This window comes from Dermacentor andersoni, chromosome 4 (assembly GCF_023375885.2).
Source record: "Dermacentor andersoni chromosome 4, qqDerAnde1_hic_scaffold, whole genome shotgun sequence".
NCBI classification, from domain to species: Eukaryota; Metazoa; Arthropoda; class Arachnida; order Ixodida; family Ixodidae; genus Dermacentor; species Dermacentor andersoni.
Window position 1 is genome coordinate 48300679 of NC_092817.1, and position 13546 is coordinate 48314224.

A 13546-nucleotide genomic window follows, 5' to 3' on the forward strand; every position below is an offset into this window, starting at 1 on the left:
TTTCCTCAGAGAAAACACAGCAGCGACATAACAGATTATTTTATTGATTTCTTAGTCTGCCCAGTGAATTGCCATGAGAGTTGTAACAGGGTAGTGTTGTGCGAATCGCCCATCTAATCATGTGAATGCTTGAGCTGACTTTACTGTCCTGTTTCCGTGTTGATGTAAATGACTGCAGTTAGAAATGGTACGACCAGCAGAGTCGAATTTCAACACGAAGCAGTATATTTACTCTAACCTGATGAACCCGATGAGCAGTAATATATCGACGAATAACGGCGTGTTGTCAAGTCCGCTGTAGTTGAACACTTCGTTTTTCTTTTAACCATAGGATTTTCATAACGCCTAGTGCTTCAGGTCAATAATTAACTCCAGCCTTATTCCCGCGTAACTGCGACTGAATAAACATTGTTTCACGAACGATTTTGGAGCTTTCTATATTCACCCTCAGTCGCTTTGTCATAGAACGTAGCTTGCTGCCGCACACGCGTTGACCACAATGGTTCTTTGGTAAAACAAGCTTTCGAGCTCCAAAGTGATTGCTTCGGGCCTTTCTGGCATTTGTATCGACTGCCGAAATCCACTGCCAGTGTAAGGTTTGCTTTGCCTTTAAAGCTATTACATTGCGGGAAAGCCTACCATAAGGGCTTCTTGAAAGCGGGCGCAAGAATGAACTCGTTGGGCCCTCAAGAGAACAGTTTTGAGTTTCCCGCCCTAGAGAAAGACTGATTTGCAAATAACAGCGATACGACGAAAGCCTATCAGAGAAATTATCTCACCACAAAACATACCTTCCTCTCAACGCCCCTTCAAACCCCCCCCCCCCCCCCCCCATACATCCTATAAAAAAAAAATAAAGTGTGTTGGTAGGTGCTGAGTTCACACATCACATGCGGAAAGTGGCTACATGCAAAAATATACGAGACGCTGCAGGTGAAAACAAAATACGTTGAGAAGTGAGTCTAAGGCGTGAGTAACCGGCGAAGTAGCCCAATGTGTTACAGGCTACGTCTATGCTGACGGCGATTGCGCCTTCGTCCGGGAGAACAGGAATATGAGATTGAAAAGAAAAAAGAAATGTTAACACTGCACAGAACGCTGATGGGATTTCAACCTCCAACACGCCAAACTCAACTGCTGTGACCGAGCATACAACGTCCTCGAACCAGTAAATCTGTGTGAATGATGGCTGAGTAAACACGGCTACAACTTCAGCTGTAGCGGGTTTGTACTGATAACCACGTGGAAATAAATCGCCCATTCACACGTTTCGTGTTTAAACGCAGAAAACGTCATAGATTGAAGAAGGAACTGTTAACCCATGCGGAAGTGATGGCTCGCAAAATTATAACAGCTTGCGGTGTACGGGAAACGATGGCGAGATTGCGTGTCAAAAGTGTTGGTCGGATGAATGAAGCGTCTACTTATACTGAAACAGCAAGTATTCTTCGCCTCCTGCCTCGTTCACGGATTTCAGCACTGCCGAAGATCTAGTAACCAATGTTGTAAAACACCTGCGCTAGTTGCACGGTAGCGTTTACGGCTTACCGTGTGGTGTGATGTGGTGTTTGTAGTTGATTGCCGAAAAAGGAAGTCGTGCACAAGGTCGAGGCACCACTAAAGTGCAAAGCCCAAAGGAATCGCGCTTGCTTAACTCCCCCCATGTCTCCGTACTTAAGCGTTCACCTGTAAGAGTCGACCTAGTGGACATGTCCATTTCGTCTGCTGCTGAAGTGCTGATTGGCTGTGGCGCCTCACTGCTGCGGACGCGCCGCCCAGCCCAGCCAATCAGAACTTCAACAGCAGACGAAATGGACATGTCCACTAGGTGGGCGCTTACAGAATACCTTCCCCGCTGTGTGTTTCAGACATCAGCTGCATAGCTGTGGAGGCTAGAGAGACTTTTTGCAGTGGCTTCATTCGCACTTGGAAATGGTTCGATGGTTTTCGACCGCAATTGTACGCAACTTTTTATACAGGCTCAGTATTGAATGAAACGAGCTTTAATCCTTAGAAACAAAGACGATGTGGCATAAGGCTGTTCATGCGTTGTTTCAGATGATTTTGATTTGTTGTTGTTGTTGTTTTCTGTGTTGTTATTTGGAGCCCGTCGCGGGTAGCCTCGTGTGCTGGCTTGTGGGAGCGAACGCCGTTTCCACGCAGCGAAGCATTGACGTAACACGCGGAGTGATAAGTTTTCGTGAACAAACTACTTGCGTAGCTTCCACAGAGTTGCACCAGAGGTCTAAAACGGAGTAGGCCGTAGCCGAGCGCAAACGCGCTAAAGGTACCCGGGTGGTCAAAATTAAACCGTGGCCCATCACTACGGCGTCTTTCAGCCCCCCGCCACTGTCCTGGAACACTAGTGCGGCGTTTATCTGGCCGTGCCTGTGCCGTGTTATTTTTTTTTTTCATCTTCCACTAGTCATTCAAACTGAATCAGTCAATAAATTGCGTTCACATGGTATACAACATGCCGACAATAAACTAAACGCAGAAGCAAGATTCAATATATAAAACGAATAATTAAAAAATAACTTCAATAAATAAAACTTTCGGGTTCACAGCTGGAGTCCTGATTGAGGCGAATGTAAGATTGAAGGATCAGAGCTAAGATATAAAGCTGAGGCACCACGTTCTGCACCCTTGCTACGTGCAAAAATATACGAGACGCTGCAGGTGAAAACGAAATACGTTGAGAAGTGAGCGTAAGGCGTGAGTAACCGACGAAGTAGCCCAATGTGTTATAGGCTACGTCTATGCTGACGGCGATTGCGCCTTCGTGCGGGAAAGAAGGAATATGAGATTGAAAAAAGAATATTAACACAGCACAGAACGCTGATGGCATTCCAACCTCCAACACGCCAAACTCAACTGCTGTGACCGAGCACACAACGTCCTCGAACCAGTAAATCTGCAGCGTGAACGACTGCGACACTTGAATTGAGAAGATAATAAAACAGTGTTTCCCTTAGGAAGAGGAACAGAAAGGGCAAGAACATTTTATTGAACTCGTGCTAAGCCTGCTGCTCGGTGTTTTCGCGTGGTTGTGGTTTCTCCTGTTAAGAGAAAGCTTTAGCTCGGGCCCAACTCCGCCGCGGCCTATTCAAGTACACGTAAAACTCAAAAAGGTTTTTCTGAGATAACCCTTGGACCGGTTATAATGAAATTTGCTGCATTTGAGAGGAGGAGGAGGAATAAACTTTTATTGTAGAACCAGCACTTTATGATGGCCGGGCCTAAGCCTCCTACGAAGGGACGCTGCATTTGAGAGAGAAAGTTAAATTCTAGTGACTGTTGGAAGCGGAATTTCGATTAAGAGCTTAAATTTTGTTACAAGAATTTTCAAAAATTCGGAAGATTGAAAAAAAAAATGAAGGACGAAGTTTACAAATTAATAGCTGTGTATCAAAAACAGATATCGTGTTTCTGTAAACGGCATCTGTTATGTCATTATACGCGGACAAGTTCGATATGCCATTTCATATCTTACGTGAATTCGTTAGGTTGCGTACAAGGGTTATAAAAAATCTGTATTTTCATAAAACTAAATTTTTTTAGAGTTATGTGCAACATATAAATTTTGTCCGCTTTAGATGTACTATCGGATGCAATTTACATGATTGTTATATTGTTTTTCATTACTGAGTTACAGTGTTGTAAATTTTATAGTTTCATTTTCTGAAAATTTTTGATTTGTACCAATGTTTAATAAAAGATTGCGGCTTAAATAAAGAATTAGGAATCAAACCGCTAGCTTTTAAGTTTTCTTTTAAATGCAACAACCCCCGCCAAATTTGGTGCAAGAAAAAAGCATCCTCGTTTTACACGTATTTAGATGGGAGCATGCACCTGAGCTAAAGCTTCCTCTTGATTTTGGGAACATGCGAATGTGGCTTACTGGAATGCGCCAATGGGGAACTAAAAATTCTCACTCTTTGAAGATGTTTGGACCAATCGTGCCCACTGATTCGAAATGATGCTAAGCTTTGTTCCTGAAAACCTCACTGCGCGTGTCACGCTGTATCATTTGCGTAAAAAGCATGCCGGTTCTTGAGCAATTCAATTCATTGCCGTAAATCTACAGGGAGTTTAAAAAAGTAACCTTTTATTCGTAGCTTTTAGTTGATGGGGCCAGCGCCAATTTCTTTTTCTCTTGTTTTTACCTGCTAATACATTACCGACAAGGTGGGCAATGAACAAAAGAGCAAATTTGGAGGTTATGTCCAAAGGAAATGCGTGGAGGCTTATCATTTGCGAACACGCCTTTACGCTACAAAACTTTGTGATGTTTGTGTTTTTTATCAATCCTCTCAGGTAATATCTTTCTCCTCCAGAGGAAAAAAGATTCATTAAATCTGTGACGAATCCTAAAGCCCACCTCTCCCTATAAGAGATTTTTTTTTTTTAACAATATGAACTTAAAGAAGAGGTTGACGCCTTTAGTGGCACTTGCTACTTTAATTCCCAGCGCAAAGAAACACACACACACGCACAAAGCAGAAAGAACACTGAAAAACACCGAAGACAGTAAAAACGTGCGAGCATTTGCGAAGTTGCACACAAGTGTGTAAAGGAAGACACGTAAGAAAGTAAACGGACACTGAAATACACACACCATTCGGTAAACAAGTGAAAGTACATAAAAGAGTCCGGAAACACGGACAGAAGTTGACAGTTTCGCAGACGGGACGGCTGACAGATGTACAAATAACCAATTAACAGAACGCAGAACTAGTACATATAACAAATTCAGACGTGAACGACCCATATACGACATGCGGTGTTTACAGAATTGTAATAGTAGACAGGTATTTAAAGAAAAAGTGTAACAGTTGGCTCAGACATTGACGTTTTATATGAGGCTATAGTTTTTTACATTTTCCCAAAATAAATTCAAAGCCACAACCGCTCTTTTCCGTGGTCTTACTCTCGGCTATGAGCCAAGCATCTTTAATCATTACTTTATCATAATGTCCGTTCCGCAGCTCCAAAGCATGTGGGCACGTGAAATACGAGTGAAATACGAAAAACGAGGTCTGCTTAGTACGTGGGGCCCTGGTCACTCTCAATTTTCGCGAAAGCACGGCTTAATGCTCTAGCATACTTGGAATAAGTTAGGAATAAGTTAAAGAAGAAACTTGAATGTTGCGCTTGTGAAATCGTTAGCTGGTGTGAAGGCGATGATACGGACGATAAGGACAACGGCACGAATGCGGCAGTACGGCCCAGACATAGCGCACGAGAGTTCAAATCTTAGGCGAGAACAAACTGTTTCTGCTACTGGCAACGTGTTCTTTCAAAGAAACCCGACGATGGTAGACATGTCGATGACACGTAACGGATACGCCGAAAGCTGAAGTACTCTTGCCTGCGATCACCACAAGATCTTTCTTTTATAAAACTGCATTCCACCTTGTTATATAACGCTATGTCTGTGCATATTTTTTCTGCGTCTGCAGTAAGGAAAGAGCCTGGTAATGATTTCTGTTCCTATTGCGCGCGCATTCAGAAATTCTCGCGCAAGTTCAAACGAGAACCTTTGGTTGGTGAGAACAAAGAAAACAATGCATAGATGCTTCGAAACAATGCGTCTTAAAAGCGCGCAGGGAAAGTTCGCAGTGAAGTGTCCTAAAACTTACGGCAGATGAATCGGATAGTCACAATTATCTTACCAGGTGTGGACCAGGGCAGAAAAAGAGAAAATTGTTAGTTTTTCGCTCCAGTAACAACCGCGCAGCGCTACTTACACTTAAATGTATGTGCAGTTACTCATGGCTTTTGTACCTTTCTTTTTTCGTACGGAGCCTTAATTAGGACCTCTCATCAGGCTCCTTTGTTAAGATCTATTCCATCTCTTTGTATAAGTTTCTGTCTTATTACTTTTCATTGTGGCTATACATAAGGACAGGGCAGATTTGAATGCTCATTTTCGCGCGAATGTATAATTGCTTGCGGAGGTTGTAGCGAAAATATTTGGTTTGCTGAAAGCGAAGAAGAAAAATCTACAGATGCTACAAAACTGTGGATCTTGAAAGCACACAATGATAATTTGCAGAGACGGTGCGAACAATTGCGGCAAACGAAGTCCGTGGCGAGAACGAGCTTAACAGATGCGGTTTGGGGCTGAGCTAAGGAAAATTACGAGTTGGCTTCACTCAGAGCCGTGCTGGCGGTAACGAACATTTATTTAGTTAGCGGCTACTATTGGTGTACTTTTATGGGACGCGGGCCTCAATCATAGCCTCTTATCTGCTCCAATTTTGGGTGCTGTTGTGCTTTGTGCGGGCCAAGCTCGTACATGCTCTTGTTTAATTTCTTTTCTTTTTCTTAACTGTATTCACGAAGCGTAGCACGTCAAGCTTGTAAACACGCTAACCTCCAGTTTCTTTTGGCACTGTCTTTTTCTTATGTCTCCATCAAACACAGGGGTACTTGGGCAGTGAACTAACAAGAACGCATATGAAAGTGGCAGTACATGGTGACTGCTGGTGCTATAGTAGGCATACGCGAGCCCGACTGCAATATACATGCGCACGTTGTTGTCCTGAACATTTGTAGAACTCGTTTCGGTCTTCGTAAAATGCGAAGCTTGCGTGGTAGGGGGGGGGGGGATAAACTTTTATTATAGAAGCAGCACTTTATGATGGCCGGGCCTAAGCCTCCCATGAGGGGACGTCGAGGGCTTGCCTCGCCGCCGCCTCACGGGCGTGCTCGGTCGCCTAGGTTTGGTTGTCGAGGGCGGAGCTCCGCAGAGCCTCACGTAACCTCGGCGAGAGGGTCGTGGTGTTAATGTGTGTACTGTGCTAGGCACTCCCACAGCATATTCGGAAGCATAGCCGGGTGAGTGCCACAGCACCGGCAGTTGGGGGTAGCGTAAACGTCCTGGAATATAAGGTGGAGGTGGGCGGGCGAAGGGTACGTGTTTGTTTGTAGCAGACGCAGGGTGGTAGCCTGCGCCGGGCTGAACTTGGGGTGAGGTGGGGGGAAGGTTCGGCGACTGAGGTAAAAGGCCTTAACGAAATCGTTATAAATGGTCAGATTGTCCCTGGAGTCCAACTCGTCTCCAGTGACTCCGGCGTGGTTTACTAGGCCTCGCGCAATGGAGTGGGTGACCTCGTTGAGGTTGGGGAGGTGTGGGTGGACAGTGCCCGCATGGGCCGGTAGCCATGTCAGGGAGATCATGCTTTCTTTAGAGTGTGGTGCCTGGCAGAGGATGAGAAGAGCTTGAGGAGAGATACGGCCTTTGCTGAAGTCAGTGACGGCTGAGCGAGAGTCACATGCGATGGTGTGACAGGTGAATACGTTTTTAATTAAAAATAATTGTTTTACAGCTGCACTTGCTAGGGGCTCGCAAGGTTTTATTTTGATAATACACCATAACACAACGCAGACCGAAGTCACATGATAAACGAGTCCGTAGACCACATGGCGACGTAGACAGAACACTTATTCAGCTGTGCGAAGCCTGTGCCTTGACGTACACTAATTGTCACAACGCGCTAACGTATTTCTCTATCGACACCCTATTTTGTTCGTATATAATATTGCTTTAATGCTATGGCGATAATAAACGCTCGCGTGATCCTTGTGCTTTTCTTCCTCACGACAAGTTTTCTATCATTTTGCGTTGCTTTCAGCATGTTAGGGTAACACCCGTTTTTCTGTTCTATACATCAAGTACTCCAGTTGTTTATTCTTCTTTTACCAAATGTTTCATTGTTTCTATGGTCGTTCGCGTTAATGTCTGCTTCGCTATCCGGTAATGTGAAAAAGTAAGCATCGCGGAGGCGTTTACCGTTCGGCCCCTGGCATGCCCGTGTCTGGTAAGCGAAACTATCTTCGTTTGGACGTGGCAAAAAACATGTCAATTATTTGTTTAGATTTGAGCTTGTTGATGCGTCATTATGAAAGTTTCTAGCCGTAGCGCAACTAGCACATGGACACAGAGGACGGACAAAGAACGCGTGCAGCACACATTCTCAAGTTATTCTCATCGTCCACGTACTATTGTTGCACTAAACCGAAAAAGCTTCTTTAAGAACAACAGGGGGCATGATCGTCTTATCGTTACCCTTTTCAGCTTACTTATTGTTTAGCTTGGTCTTACCTTTTGCCTTTTTTATTCGTATTTTTACCCTTCTTTCCTGGTACTTAAGGTAGTTCATTCCCTCTTTAATAATTTCCTTTCTTCCTTCCGTTCTTTCTTATTTGTGCATTTGTTTCGTTTCTTGCTTCTTGCTTTTCATCTTTATTCCCGACCCTCTTCATTTCTTTCTCTCGGTTTCCTTCCCTTTCTTCTTTAACTCGCTCTCTTTACGACACCGTGGAGGATGCCTCAGATGTTTCGTTGCCATAATTACTACTCCACGCGGAGCCATCCCAGCTGTGCAGTTAGTGGGCTTGCTGGATCGTTGGCAGAGTGCGTCAGAAATCCTGCCTTTCACTGGCGCACGCACACAAGCACGCACGTGTACTCGCTCTTCCTTTGTTTCGCGCCTGTGCTCACGCTTTCTCCCTGCTACGGTTCCGACTACAACGTCACCTCCGTGCGCGTCCACTCAACGCGCAACGATCCCTATCGTTTGCGCATGCTGCGGGAAGCTCTTTTTGTATCGCTCGAGCTCGGCCGTAGAGAGAATTACTCCAGGGGGAGGCAGGCGGCGGAACTAATTTGGCCGGACAAGAAAGATACGACGAATGGCGGGGCGCTTGCGATTTCACAAATCGGTGCAATCTGATTATACTTAGAGAAAAAGAAAAGAAAAAGAGGCAATAGGACGAGGCAGAGGGCAAGTACTGCGCGCAGGGAAAGTCTGCACGCTCCTTAGTATATTGTCTTTCCCTCTGTGTCTTGTCCTCGTTCTACTTTTCCTATAGAAAAAAGCGTGCCATGACTAGCAGGTGTGAACCTGAGCTTGCAACTTGATACCCCTGCGCGTAAGTGAGGACATCCCCTGAACGTATAAAATAAGTTTGTTTTATCAGGAAATTTCTCTACACTCAAACAACCGCCACGAGCTGCGCAAGAGTCAGCGCCATCGGCACAGAAATGCATGTACACGCTGAAGAAATAAGCAGGCCATTGAGATTGCAAACTTGTGTTAAAAAGAGGCACATCGAAAAGAAACTGAATAAAGCCTCCTGCCTAATTGACTTCTTTCAAACGCAACTGAAGTGTGTCGAAATTGCAGAACATTATCAGACTGACGTGCAGACTGGTACATTTAGAAACTTGATAGAACGGAAGGTACATGCTCTAGTAATTGAAGCTTCAATATAGAGGGTAGACAAAAGGAAAGTCTTTTTTGCCTTAATTACAGAGAACAAGTAAGAGGGATCAAAGGACGGAAAAATTTATGGCTCTACGCGGACACGCGACGATAGTGAGTGAACTCCGTCACCATATTTGTCAGTGCCAGCCAGTCCCAATGACGTGTTATGCATTATCCCATTGGAGCCTGGTCCTTTTATTAGCTTTATGCTCTGTGCAAAACCAAAGTTTCAAACAGTTTCCTGATGATGCCACTTATAATGAACGCCTGGCCTGCTTAGATGCTTATATGATGACATTGCAGAGAAGAGTCTGTATTAAACGAATTGAACCATGTTTTTCGAGATCCGGTGCCGTTGAATACCAGAGGCTAGTGCCTGAGCATAGTAGTGTCGTATGGAGCTTAATGAAGTCACTAAGTATGTTGTGGGTCTGGAGCAACTGAAAGGTGAAGAGGAAGCCGCACGATCATACAGCACTAACTTTGATGAATACTTTGTGTGCGAACGTCATATGTATTGGGCCGTTGTCTTCAGCGCGCAAGCTTCCATGCTGCTCGTCATCGTGTGACGCAAGCGAACGTCACACAGATGTGAGAAGCCATGAACAGCGATTACAAGATAAATAAAAACAAACAATCGCGAAAGATCAACTCCTGCATTTGACAGTTGCGTGGAAGCTTATAGGAAAGAAATGAACCATAGTGGGCAAAGTGTTTCCCGACGTCAAATGCATGAATAATAGAGCTGTCAGGCGTCAAAAAGGTGGGATCATTTAAGACAGTGTCAAGAACTTTTCGTAATACATTGCGCCAAAGTTGTTGGCACAAACGGTAGGATAAGTCAACCTCACGAGCGGAAGCTATAGACAGAGGAGACCCTCCTCCAAGAAAAAAAAGGAGTGTCGTCAAAATAAAAACGATTACTTTCCATTTAGCACAAGCGATTCCCGAGCGAAGTCAATCCGCGTTTTCAGCCTTTCTTCTCCCAATGTTCGAAGCAACTATAGAGAGAGCTCGTCAAGCTGCTCGCTGAGTTGTCTACACCTCGGGGCCTGTGGGAAATATCCGCCTTTCATCAAAAATTCCTTCTTCGAAAAGAAAGAAAAAAACATTCACGCAGAGAGTTGTCTAAGTATGCATAAGCATAGTGCGACTTGCTCAACTCCACGCAGCCCGGTGTCATTATTATTGATATGAAACTTGATGGATGACTATAAACGAACGCGCTGGGGCGACACGAACTGCTGCGGACGGCTGCGCAAGGTGACTTGACGACACAAGCAAACTATGGCATGCGACAGCGCCAAGTGCGCTGACGACGCTCCGATCATTACAAGCCATTATCAACGCCTTCTCCATCCGCGTCGAACCATCCTCAAACGTGATAAACCATGATCCGGCGGCGACTGCGTATGGCGAGGCCGTGTGGGCCACATCTTGAAAGCTATCTGCCATGGGGACAGAGTGCAGAGAGTGCTGATAGCTTCGTGTGTGCTGTGTTCTGGCCGCTTAGTTCGCGTTGAAGCGAGAGGTAGCACGAAGGTGAATTCGTTCGCTGCTTCGCGCTGCTGTGACTGGCGGTCCTTCAGAGCGAGGGAATGCCCACCAGCGACATGCTGTTGTCACGGTTGGTGTTCACGCCTCATCATTCACTTCACTTCAAGGCAGCTCGCTTGAAAACAGCAACGTCGCCTCCCCTGACCGTCAGGAAGAGGCCACTGATCGATGACAGGGTCATCGTCGAGAATTCCAAGGGAAAAGCGTTCAGTTTGCCACGTAGATCCCTCGTATTGTGCTATTGTGGAGGCCCGTTGAAGAAAGCATCACCATGTGGGGGACAGTAGCACCACTTTGGATAGCAGTGAGGGGCGATAGATGTGGTGAACGATTCGGAGTTTGTGGTTGGCCAGTGAAGTCCCTCATTGAGAGGAAGAGGGTAGAAAATACAGCACTAACTTTGATGAATACTTTGTGTGCGAACGTAGTATGCACGCAAAGTACTGTAATGGATGTCATACCACAAAGAAATTGTTATGACATCCATTACGCTGGCCATATGACGGATACATGAAAGCAGTGGAGAACGAGCTTTTTGGCAGCTTTTGACGAAAAACTGGTTGAAAAGTGGGACAGAGCTATTTTTTATAACTATCGCTCAGGAAAGACCCTAGAATATTTCTACGAGAAAAGACGTCTACTTCAGACGGAAAACGCAGAACTAACGGAGTCCTCAATAGTGCCACTTATCGTTCATGGCTTACCCAACGAACTTCTGAGGCAGGTGCAAGTCGCGTAAAACTATCGAAGAACTCCTGGAATGTTTCAGAAACATCTGCACCGATTTTTCACCGCAAAATTCGCGTCCGACAGATCAAACTTTCGAAAGGGCTCCATGGAGTTCTAGCGATCTCGAAAATCTTCATCGCCGAAATCGAGTCGTTCACTTAATGTCAACTTACAGCAATGACGCATGACTAGTAGCCTCTCATTCAGAGGAAGCGCAACCAAAAAACTAATAAAAGATGTCCAGTCCCACGTGACGGCAAAAATTTAGACTGCTTTTCTAACTGCCCTTAGCCTTGTCTATATTAAACTCCATATCAATGGAGACGATGTTGACGCATTGGTTGATAGTGGTGCATCTGTATCTGTAATAAATGAGGTACTTGTTAAAAGTGACTAAATAATTAGAGGAAGAGCTTCGATGGGATGAGACAAATTTTTTATAAATTGTCGAAAGGAAGTGTCTCTTATCCAGGCCGGAGGGCTAATACTGACGCCTTTGTTGTGAAGGGATATGCCTATAAATTCTTACTTTCGAGATATAAAGGCACTGAAGTTAAACCATTATACGAGACGTGCGCGTTCTTGAACGTCGCGGACCACCTTGATAAGTGTGAAAAAACGTTCGTGAAAAATTCCCTGAACTTATCGGTCTAGGCAACTATCCACCGGCTAGAACAAAATTTACTGTTCCCTTTAAGCTGAGAGATGTTACGCCGGTCAGAAAAAAGCCTTACAGTATGTCACGCGAAAAGAAACTTTGGTTGAAAAATGAGATCCAGAATATGTTAGATGCTGGAATAATACGGCCATCGGTGTCGACGTTCGCCTCACCTATTACTCTGGCTCCGTAAGAAGACGGATCTGTGCGACTCTGTACAGGGGCGCTAAAACGTAAAACTATTCCAAACTTTTCTATTCCAATTCTGCAATCAGCCCACCGCGATTGGTCAAAAACTTTTTGGGCGACCCCCAGTTCACCTGTCTGTCACGCGACGTCACAAAAACTGCGATAGCTTCCCATCTGATATGACTTGTATACACTGATTATGCATAATTTGACCAAACAAAACAAAAATAGTTCTTTCTGATTCGACGCCTTTTTGCCATTGTCTCTCGGCTATTGGTCAAAAGTTTTCGGGCTGCACCCACTTCGCCTGCCTCTCACGCGACATCACAAAACAGCAAAAGCTTAGCGCGCCAAAGTGATGTGTACGCATTCAAGATGCATTAATATGCCGAACAAAAGTGAATTTTCTTCTGAATAGCCGCAGGCTGTCCCGTTCCGAAAGGAATGAAAGATGGCGGCCGCCGATCGCTCCGCCACTGGCTAGTCGTCCCTGTCAGAGAACATGGGTTTATTTGCGTGTAATAAAGCTTTTTGCATGGCCGTGTAACGTTTTCGAGAACTTTCGGCACGTTTATGACCTCGTTCTGCCAATTCTTCCTTGCTGATGTACCGTTTTAGCGTCATTCTTAAGCTTCCGTTGTATGCCGCTGCGATTGTCGACGAGCGACCGCAAGCTAAGAGAAAGCGGACCAATCGCAGACGCCGGCACCACCCTCTTCATCCGGTTATCGATATTCAGTGCAGTGGCTCGGCCCCATCGAACCCCTCTCCACTTGAGCATGCTCCTCACCTCTTGTAAGCGAATTAGATAAAAGCCGTCGCTCAGTGCAGACAATGTTATTAGTTTTTCAAAGAAACAAAATTTACCTCCTTTGAACGATGGGAACTTTTGATTGGTTTGGCCAGACAACCCTACGGGTCACCGCCCGATGCTTGCGTCGGCGGTTACGCAAATTTGACGTCATTAGATTGGAATAAAAACATATTGGAATAGTTTTACGTTATACGGCCCCTGATTACCGGGTCTTGAATAGCCAAACGGACATATTTTTTTCCTTTTCAAATGCCAAGGATCGCCGAGCTAATTGAAGAAACCGGAGGCTGCAAAATATTCTCCCGTATAGAACTTTGCAAAGGA

At 45.0% G+C, this 13546-nt stretch overlaps 1 protein-coding gene across 1 annotated transcript in view; it reads left to right on the forward strand.

Moving 5' to 3' along the window:
- Positions 1–13546, forward strand: part of LOC126536662 (cholecystokinin receptor type A-like) — a 288019-nt gene that overhangs the window by 671 nt on the left and 273802 nt on the right. The window lies entirely within an intron of this gene.